The sequence below is a fragment of the Herpailurus yagouaroundi genome, unplaced genomic scaffold (assembly GCF_014898765.1).
Source record: "Herpailurus yagouaroundi ecotype Mexico unplaced genomic scaffold, PumYag 142, whole genome shotgun sequence".
Lineage (NCBI taxonomy): Eukaryota > Metazoa > Chordata > Mammalia > Carnivora > Felidae > Herpailurus > Herpailurus yagouaroundi.
In genome coordinates, this window is record NW_024412397.1 from 45,356,791 (window position 1) to 45,367,787 (window position 10,997).

At 36.4% G+C, this 10,997-nt stretch overlaps 1 long non-coding RNA gene across 1 annotated transcript in view; it reads right to left on the bottom strand.

The window, feature by feature from the left end:
* The window catches only part of LOC121033055 (uncharacterized), a 19,897-nt gene extending 9,207 nt beyond the window's left edge, over window positions 1-10,690 (bottom strand). The window contains exons 1-2 of the long non-coding RNA XR_005791673.1: window positions 10,528-10,690; window positions 8,546-8,720 (exon numbers count right to left, since the gene is read on the bottom strand). This is a non-coding gene — a long non-coding RNA (uncharacterized LOC121033055). The remainder of the gene's footprint in view (window positions 1-8,545; window positions 8,721-10,527) is intronic.
* Window positions 10,691-10,997: the final 307 nt, after the last annotated feature.

Below are 10,997 nucleotides of genomic sequence, written 5' to 3' on the forward strand. Positions count from 1 at the left end.
GAGAAGGAGAAGGAGAAGGAGAAGGAGAAGGAGAAGGAGAAGGAGAAAGAAAAGAAAAGAAAAAGAAAAGAAAAACCACCCTAGCCAAAAAGATGGTTACCATTTCAAATCCTGAAGACTTGTCAGGAATGTCCTACACAGTCAACCCTTTCTGTCTCACCCACCAAGGACATTTATAATTCTGACAAGATGTCTCTGTCTTTCAGAACATCCCTGCAGGAGGTTGTCAACTTTAAAAAATGGTGCACTAAATAGAAGGGGGGAAAGTAGTTAGTGTGCTTGTTTCCATGGACTAAAGTTCATAGAAAAATTCTGGACTCCTCTCCAAATGCTATTGACAACTGGTGTGACATATAATTCGTGCTGGCTCCTTTTATTTTCAAGAACATTTCTCTTCCTTAGAAATCTCTCTAATGAATGCTTTTGGGATTGATTATTCTCTCCCCTGGCAATCCCTTTTGCATTTGTACAATTCAATTAGATGACATATGTTAAGTATCTATATTTGTGCTTAATGCATAATAGATGTTTAATTGACGGTAGCAAATTGTCAAATGTGTGGTTAGAGTCACTTGCTTAGATTTAAGATTTTAGGTTTTATAAAAGCTGATTTCCCAATTACATATTTTATGCTCTGTGCTACCTCACAAATGTTGGATATTTATAATTTCTGCCTATTTTGAGTCCATATATGTTAATTATTATTGTTCTTTCAGAACCTTTCCTGAAACAGCCCCCAGTGGAAACCTATATTTACTTTGCAGGCATTGACCCTCAGTCCAATGGACCCAATCCAATGCCATACCAGAGAGAATGCTAAAATCATTTCTTTACCTGAAAGGAGCCAGGAAAGGATTAGTTCCTTCTCTAAGTAATTTTATAAAAAGCTCTTTGTGTTTTCCTTATAATAAAAATATGATTTTAAGCATATTTTAGAACAGAAACTTGTCATTTCCATTGAAAGGAATTTTTCTCAAGGTAAAAATAATAGATTATCACCATAAGAAACATGGAAAGCATAAAACATTAAAATCTGGAAGGATGCTTTGCCTCAAACCTCTTCTTTTTCGGGCTTCACCTAAATCTTCCTGGCCCCCGTGCTTAGGAGTGAACACAGTGGAGTAGCCACAGGGCATAGCGCATTCTGCCTTTTGACAGATGGGTGCCTGAGAAACTTGTACTTTTAGCTGTATTCACATTACAAAGCCATAACTCCTGTTTTGACAGCCAAGATGTGTAGCCGTTCACTTTAGTTATGAGATTAAAAGTTCATTTTTTACCTGGCTCTGTGCCAATGTTTAGTTTTGTCAATTTGGGCTTGCTAAAGTGAAAACTGTATCAAAACTCCTTATTCCAAGTGACAGCAGTTAACTTGACTAAGAGAATGATTTTAATTTGTGATACATTTTGCTTATATAAAGATGTATTAAAAACCCTTTTTAAAAATAGTTAAAACTGTTTAGTCAACAGTAAGACCATAGTTAATAGCCCTGTGCTGCACATTTGAAAGGTGCTAATAGAGTAGATCTGAAAAGTTCTCATCACAAGAAAAAGAAATTTGTGGTGATGGATGTTAACGAGATATCATGTGGTGATCATTTTGCAGCACATACAAACATCGAATCATTATACCGTACACCTAAAACAAATGTTATATGTTAGTTAATCTCAAAAAAATAATAAGATAATAATAAATAAAATGAGATTTGTTTCAGCAAGATTCAGGCATAGAAAGGATGAACGTGGTGTGTGATATACATCATTCCAAAGAAACAAATCCTTGCAGATATTAAAGGGCTAGATGATTTAAGCATATTTTTATGAATTCTTCTTAGATTTGTGTGTATTTAACATAGTGAACACATTTAATCCGTGGGAGTTCCATGCCTCTAGACTTATGGCAATTCTACATCAAGAGCTTTCATTCTACTCCTTACAAAAAACTGAGGATTCCATAGCCATAGTTGTAGAATTGTTATTATCAAGGAAGCAGTGATAACATATTTAACTTTTTACCTTAATACACATCACTACTTAGTGACCCATCTGTGAACTTGTCAGCCCTTAAATTAGAGGGAGAATTTCATTCTGCAGCATTTGAATTAGCTGCTTCTGCTAATAACTGGCTTCTCTTACAGGGGGTGCAAGTGAACAGAGCTCTGGAATCATAACCACTCTCATGGACAACAGTGACAATAACAAAATTCCTCTCATGATTAGACTACCAACTAAAATGGTGTTTGAGGATTAGAATGGAAAGCTCACTGAAGACGAAGGCAGGGCCCAGGTTCCTTCTTGCAGAATGCATTTGAATGAATATCAAATACATGAATGCTACAAGATGTTGTTTTTCTTGTTTTTGTTTCCTCTGGGTTGCTTTCATTCTTACTAGCAGCATGGATAACAGTAATCGCCTAAATTTTCTTTGACTGACCACCGATGATCTTCACGCAAAGTGGAAAATTAATTCAAAGCGTGTTCATTAAATTTGGTCATTCAGAATTTATGGACTTAGACAACCAACATGCCAAAACCAGGAATAGGATCACAAATTATTGGAGTGAAGCAATTTAGAATTGACCTAACTGTAAAGAAGCTAATTATCCCCAGAAGCAACTAATTCGAATGCTGCGGAATACCACTTTCCTTGTAGGTTGACACAGTATGGTCTAAGTCACCAAATAGTAATAAGCGTACTAAAGCAAGAATATATTATTACTGATTCCTTAAAACAGTAATTTTATAACTATGGCTATGTAGTTCTATGGCTTGGAGGTAAAGAAAAAAGAGAATGCATTTTACGTATTTCAGTAGGTAAGATTGGTAAAATAATTAAAAGTAAAAGTAAGAAAGACGAAGAATAGTGTAGACAAATAATATTGTAGAATTCTACTCAATTATATTCTATAGAATTGCATTCTCTTGTGTAGGTTATATATTTTTTTCTACTGTATACATTCAACTGTAATCCCATGTTATATTTATATTTATGTTTATAATCCCATGTTTTAAAACATCAGAAATTACTATGTTATCTCACAGAACTAATCCACCTTCTTTGCTCCCTGTCTGGGCTATACATTATCCCAACACACAGTCTCTAGGCACTGGGTAATATAGTGTTGTCTCTGCATGTGTTGGCTTTGAAATTATACAGGATGGGTCCAAATCCTGATTCTGCCACTTACTCTGTAAGACTTTGGACAATTTCCTTAAAACTCTCTGTACTCAAGTGTCTTCATCTGTAAAATGGGAATAAGAAGACTCCATACCTCACACCCATTGTTGGCAAGATTAAATAATTAACACATCCAAAGATTTAGGACCACTTGAACAGACATTATATGCTCAATGGTTGTTGTTATCTTACAGAAATAATTGGGTTTTATTTTCATAAAATAAAGGAATGATTAAAATTTTTAACTTAGATATGATGCCTAGAAACAATGATTTAGGGTACAACACTTTATATTTGGTCAGTACTTTATGATAGTTTTACACTGCGATCCCTAATTTGACATTGTAGAATGTGATATTTGGCCAATTACTTCTCTTTTTTAGAATTCCAAGATGAAAAGTGTCCTGAGGAAATTCCTTTGTTTAACAGAGGTATTAGTAGAAAGGAAAAAGCCCCTGTGTGAGAACACAATTAATAATCCTATTGGAGGTCAACGGGTCATACGTGTCACAAAATAATTTGAGTGTCAGATTGAGAGATCAGATCCAACCCTTTAATTTTATAAATGAGAAAACAGAATCAGAGAGATTAAATAGTTCACCCAGAGTCACTCAGCTGGTTACTGAGAAGCAGTGTGTCAGAATTTATTAAGAACATTTTATTGCTAACTGGGTGATCTCCAGCAAATTTCTTAACCTCTCTGGGCCCCCTTGCCTTCAATGGTATAATGAGTAAAACCTAAAAATATGGTTGTTGGAAAGATTGGCATATATATTGCATGGGTAACACACGGGCAAGCTTTCACGGGGCCTCGTGTCTTCCTGAGACCCAGAGAGGAAATCCCTTGCCAAATAGAGAAATAAGCGAGTGCAGACTGTCATCATTGCAGGAAAACGAATGCTGCCAGCTGTAGGCAGGGAACAAGGGGTATGTGGAGTTGTTCTAGCAGTTTGTGTCCCTAAGAAGCTAAACGCTTTCATATTCTTTCAACATACATTTATCGGGCACTTAATGAGGCACGGGTACTGTTCGCAGTGCCGGATACACAGCAGCGAACAAAACCCAAAGTGTTTATGGAGCTTGCATTCCGGTGAAGGGGAGGGCGACCATAAACAAACAAAGAAGAAAATCAGATGATGTGTTAAAATGGGATAACTGCTCTGGAGGAAAGGAGGCAGGGAAAGGTAACAAGGAGTTATTGGGTCTGGGGAGGAAGATAAGATGCATTTTAAGTCAGATGATCAAAGAACACGAGGATCCTTGAGCAAACCACTTTGGAGCTGATTGTTTCACAAGGGAGGGACTATCTCTCTCAGAAAGATGTGAAAATCCCGGCGTCCAGTGCATTGAGAGTCTTATCTGCAAGAATATGTATCACAGCTTTATTTTTATAATGGCAAGAAAACAGAAATAACATAAAGCCCCAACTGAAGAGTTTGTTAAATAAAATATGGGTGGGAAAAAATTACATAATCTTTTAAAATTGTGTTGTGAAAGAAAATTTAACGACATGGGTGTGTGCTGTATGGCTTCAAAAATATATATGCCATATGTTCCCGCTTTCTTCAGTAAATTTTCTCTCAGATGAGAAACAGTGCAATGGTATTTCATAAAGTGTTGATAGTATCAAGGAGATGTGACGGAGATTTTTAACTTTTTAAAACTTTTTCCCCTGCATTTTGTAGTAGAATCGAGTATTGACCTGTGGTAAATAATAATACTAATGCTAACTGTATAAAAAGTAAAATAATTAAACTGAAAGAATCTACAAACTGCACTTTGAGAAACATCTTCATAAGATGTGGAAATAATGTTTATCAAATTTAAAGATCATATGATCCGAAACGATGAGTTAACACAGTGCGTGAAGAAGCAAAATTAGAAGTTGTTTTGACAGACCAGAACAAGGACCAAATATATTAAGATGGACTTTATTAAAAATAAATTTGAAATCTCCATTTAGGCTTTAAAAAAAATCGGTTAAAGACGTACCGAGCTGGGGGATCCATTCAACAGCAGCTCATGCAAGGAAGGACCTGAGTGTGTTAATGACCACAACTCAACATGAGCTCACAGTGTGACACAGCTGCTTAGAAGCTAATCAATTTTTGCATTAATTAATATGCTTCTGGTGTCAGCACTGGGAACATAAGTGATCCTCCGTGGACTACATTGGTCAGTGAAAACTGGGGGATGAAACACTGTCACTGCGTCTTGCTTTTGTCCTTCACAGCACGACTCATGCTTGCGACTCACTAATTTATGCAAGTGCTGGCTGAACATCTGTGGTCTCTGCTGGCCTATAAGCTCCCTGAGGGCAGGCAATGTACCTTCACCGCTTACTGCTTTATCTCCGGTGTCTAATGTCGACACAAAAAATTGGAGCCCGCTGTTTTAAATATTGCCAGTTTCAGTAGCCTCATTTATTTATTCTATTTAATAACACTTATATTGTGTTCATATGTGCCAGGCATAAGTCTAAGTCCTTTACAGACACATATTAATTCGTTAATCTTCATTACAACCATGTGAGGCACGCAGATAGGGATGCTTGGGTAGAGAGAGGTTAAGAAATGTGCCCAAGCTGGGAAGCGGCTAAAATCTGAACCCAGACACTCGACACTCTGCTGACTTTCAAAAACACAACTCTGAAAAAAGCTGTGTCTCATCTGTATGAGGTTGACCAGGAAAAGGATTCTAAGAAACACATCATATTGAAATGTTTGAAAGAAATGGACCGATACAGGCTAAAAACAAACCAAGAAACAGAGGTGATAGGATCATTTGACTTCAAATTGGGAAGAGCTTCGGTGTCTGGGTGGCTCTGTCAGTTGAGCGTCTGACCCTTGATTTCAGCACAGATCATGATCCCAGGGTTGTGGGATTTAGCCCCGTGTTTTGGGCTCCACGCTGAGCACAGAGCTTGCTTACTATTCTCCCTCTCTCCCTCTGCCTCTCTCCCCACCTCGCATGCTCTCACTCCCTCAAATAAAAGAATAATAATAATAATAAATATATAAAATATAAACTCTTATTTAAAAACAAAACAAAAAAATAAATTTGCAAGCACTTCCATGTAAAATGATGAAAGTGAATGAAATCCCCTATGTTTAGGGGAATGAAATCCCTTATGCCTGCATCCCAAATTACCCGGGCAGTTGTAGCAACACAATTATGAACAACATTCTCTTTCACTCTCAAAATATTCTAAGTTAGACAATCAATTATTATCTTCTCCCCAAGTATATGGCTTAAAAGAAGATTCTACATCATTTGGACATTGATCTTTACAAAAGCCCTGTGTAGTTGATTGATATCAATATTATTATACTATTCCCCATTCTACATCCTGAACAAAACCTACAGAATTGTTCCAAAACACAGCACCAGTTAGTGGCAGAGCTGTGGTTTGAACCCAGATAATCTGATTCAAACTATACACTCTTCTCTGTCTGCTCGGTTGAGTAACTGAACTTGCTCTGTATTGCTACAGAATCTAGCAATTCTAGATTCAGAATCCTAGCTCTGCAGCTAGGATAAGTAGGTAGAAGTTCCTAAGAAAAGATTCATCCCCAAATGAAGTACCACATTTTAAAAACTGAATGAATGAACTTCCTAATCAATCAGAAACTTACTGGAAACTGCCCAAGCCCGGGACTGAATGGGCATGGGGCGAGTGTTTTTACCAAGGGCACCGCATGTACCAATACAGACCTGTGAGCTTCTCAGAATGTGGGACATCAATTTCTGGTGGGCAATGAACCATTAGCAGATCATGAGATAATTTTCAACACTCTATGGACACAGCATTCAAAATCACTAATATGCCTAATGAGACCTTTTGATTCCCTTTTCAATTATAGTTTTAATCCATCCACTACTACCTAGGAGAAAGCCTCAGATTGGTGCTGATATACCTTTAATACTACTCAAACATGCTAACCCACTTTTTGACCAAGAGAGTAGTAGGTTCTAAGCTTTCAGAGGCAATGATAGCCATTCAACTAGATCTGATATTATTGTTCTATCTCCACTGAATTTATTTTGGTTTTGGATTTCCTTTTATAGCAGTGCTATAAATTTTACTTTTAAAAATAAATCTACATAAATAAGTCAGTCAACCTAAGTAAAAACATTAGCTGGTTTATATTAAAATGTATGGTAGGGAGAAAAACAGACCCTCCCCCAAAGATGTCTATATCCTAATCCCCAGAATTTATGTATATGCTACTTTATATGGAAAAAAGGAAAAACTTGCAGATGGGATTCAGGTTAAGGACTTTAGGATGCGGAGATGATCCTGGATTATCTGAATGTGCCTGGTCTAATCACTTGAGTCCTTAAGAACAGGAAACTTATCAGCTGTGGTCCGAAAGAGACAGGAGGACAAAAGAGGGGCAAAGAGATGCAATCCTTTGGCCCCTGCTTTGAGGATTATGGAGGCAGGCCATGAGCCAAGGAATGGGAATGGTCTCAAAGATACAAAATGCGAGGACGTGGATCGTCTCCTGGGGCCTCCAGAAAGTAACACAGCCCTGCCAAACCCTGATTTGAGCTTATGAAAGTCATGTCCAAATTTTGACCTACAGACATAAAAGACAACAAATTTGTACTGTGGAAACCATCAATTTTTTGAATTTTTTTTTTTTTTTACAGCAGCAAAAGGGAACTAAAATACAAGGGTATAGGGATAGGTAACGATTGTGAGAATGTTTGAACAACTGAAGTTTAGAAAACAATCCTTCAGGATGGTTTATAAATGTCTCTTCCAATCCCGAGATGTTCTGCTAACATTCTGTCACCTACCAGATTTCTGTTCCTCCCAATAGGTAATTTAGTGTTTCCTGTGCTTTCATAGACATTCCAAAAAGTAACTTAAAAACAGTGAGAATTATTCATGTGAAAAGAAATCTTGGTTGGGAAAAGTGCAGTCGTTTTTAGGGATGTAGTGTTGTATGTAGAGATGTATGTATGACAATCTCACTTACAATCACATTATCTTTATGTGAATTCCCTTGATGTCGAGAGTTATCCACTTGTTCTACACTAGTGAGTTTTATTATGTATGTACCACAATACTTTTCTTTAAAATATATATTGGGTATTCTCAATTTATAGATTAATCTAAGGAACTTTCTGCTCTACTTGATATGAAAAGCAATCAAACTGCCCCAATAAAACAGAAGTTGAATTTGATGGCATATGGTTAGTCAGTGTTACATTGCAGGAGAAACCAATTAGATTTAACCAAGTCTATTCACTCCAAGGTATTTTGTTCTGCCATTCCAAAAATTCACAGCCTACAAACTCATGTTTAATTACATTAGTACATGACATATATGGTTCATGCAATAATTAACCACTTACCATTCATCCTTTCTCTTTTGACTTGATGACACATGTTGAGATATATGAAAATGTCTTCAGGAGAGAAATAAGGGTTAATAAAAGATGGAGGGATATGTGCACACTCCACATAGTGTGATTGATTATATGTTACACATGTAATCTGTAGGCTGGTAAAGCAGGACATGCGTATAGCCTGTGAATACATAATCAGAGTCATTAAAAGAAAGTTTGCCATCTCACAATGTTAATCAAATGCTATTTGACCAATTTGCTTCCAGCAACTAATGGAGCAAATTGATGTCAGCTAATCTTAAATCTACAGAGGAGCATGTTCTGGAATTGGAGTTGTTCTTTTTTTTAATTTTTCATCTTTCTTAGGCTGAATTCATTTATCTTAAAGAAATGTATTTGAATGCTAATGCCATTGAAATAATACCTGAGAGCAGATTTGAAAATGGCAAGTTATAATTTATTGTGGCTATGGAGGAGTGGAATGGTCACAAGATCTCCAAAAATGCCTGTTATGACGTGGTCAGAAAAGTGTTGCCAAGGACACAACTCTGATTCATCATCTTCAGGGTACTACAGTACCATACTTCACTCACAGGCCACAGACCGAAATAAGAATGGAAAATTGATCTTTTCCCCTGAAAAATAATTTAATCAATTTCTGGACTTAATTTTAAAAAGAAAATGTCAGACTCTTTTAGTCGAGAGTGATTTGACTATGTATTAGCCCTGATCCATATTATTGGGAAATACACATTGAACCGTTCACATGATACAAAGCTAACTGAATTTTTGTGCTTTCACCACTAAGAACAATGTAAAATATCCTTTTTCTTGTTTTTTAATATGTGTTATTCCTGACCTAAGTAGAAATTCCTTTGAAGTCATTTGGCATTGTTTTAGAATAGAGCTAATATTACCAGAATCCTGGGTTCTAGCAAATCATTAATTAGTTGATAATTGATATGGATTCACTGCAGGAATCTTCCAGATTACTTCTAAACCCTTAAATAGTCAAACTTTGTAAAATATGCTTGTATATCTATCGCCTCTTTCTAAAATATGTCCAGTTTCAGATAGAACACAAGCAACTTGATAAAATCACCCAACAGTGTCCCACCTTCACCCAGTTGATGTATTGTAACAACACCAGACTCTCATTCCCTGAAAGCAGGAGCTGTCTGTCTGGAGTTGTAAGATAGAGACGGTGCTTCTTGTTTTACTGAAGTATCCTTAGTGGATAGTGTCAGTGAAATTCTATGTATGCAGTTGTTTTACATAGGTTCGTAACCTATTCTCATCAGAGAATAGTGTTTGTTTTATATTTAAAGAAAAAAGAGTTGAGTTGACTATAAAGTGAGGATGGAAACATCTTCTCAAGGCCTATAATAATAAAATGCTTTTAGCTCAAAGACCAAAACTCAATTCTCTTAGATGTCTGCTTTTTCTCCATCTCTGTCAAGTATCCTTGGTCCCAGGAGTGAGGCTATACTAGTTGGCGTGGGGAAAACCTGGTCCAATTGTATATTTTGGTTAAACATGAAATTGGGAAATATGTTAAGTGTTGAGGTCCTGACTAGAATCAAGGGACCCTTTATACTAGTTTCTCATTACCAATATAGAATGTACACCTGCCTCAATAACCAAGTTTTTTCATAGACAGCACAATACTCAGACACACATATTTGATGTTTCGATTTATGTCATTTTGAAGTATTGAAAGCCTTTTTCAGAAAAAAAAAAATCTCAAGAGTTCTCAGTAATATCTTTGGTATTACTACATAACTCCTATAAGCCTTACAGACATATACTTATTTTATGCTCTTTTTTAGTAGAAATCGATAATTCTGTTTTCGGTGAGGATAAGATAATAGATACATGCTATGCTTGTAAACTATTAGCACTGTTCTAAAAAGGAAATAAATATAAACTCACAGCTGCTTCCAAGACAGTATATTATTAGGTCTTAATATTTAACTTAGTTTGCTCACCAAAATCGATTTGCTCTTGCTGTTACGACTCCTTCCAGGTGGTTGTCTGCTTTAAAGAAATATGCAATTAAATTAGTTCAGGAATGTTCTATGCCTAAATTATATTTGCTATTTTTATTTTTATTTTGAAGTGCCCTGAAGTGCATCATTTCATTTGGCCTCTGAATGCAATAGCATGGCTTCCCTGCCACGTGTCTCATTTCTCAGAATCTCAGTCAACAGAGAAAGCAACAAGATGATTGAACCTTTTCACTGGAGATGTCTCCTGCACAGATGTTCTCCCCACCCAGATTACCAAACAGAAGCCATGTTTTTGTTGAAAACGATGCATTTCTAGCCTTCCTCAAGGAGTCCTTTAATATCATAGATCCTTTAGCCTTGAGGATGCTTTCTTTTGCCAGAAGCAAAGGTGACAGATTCTATCATTCAAGTAATTTAACCTTATGCTTCTTACACTGATTTTTGACAGA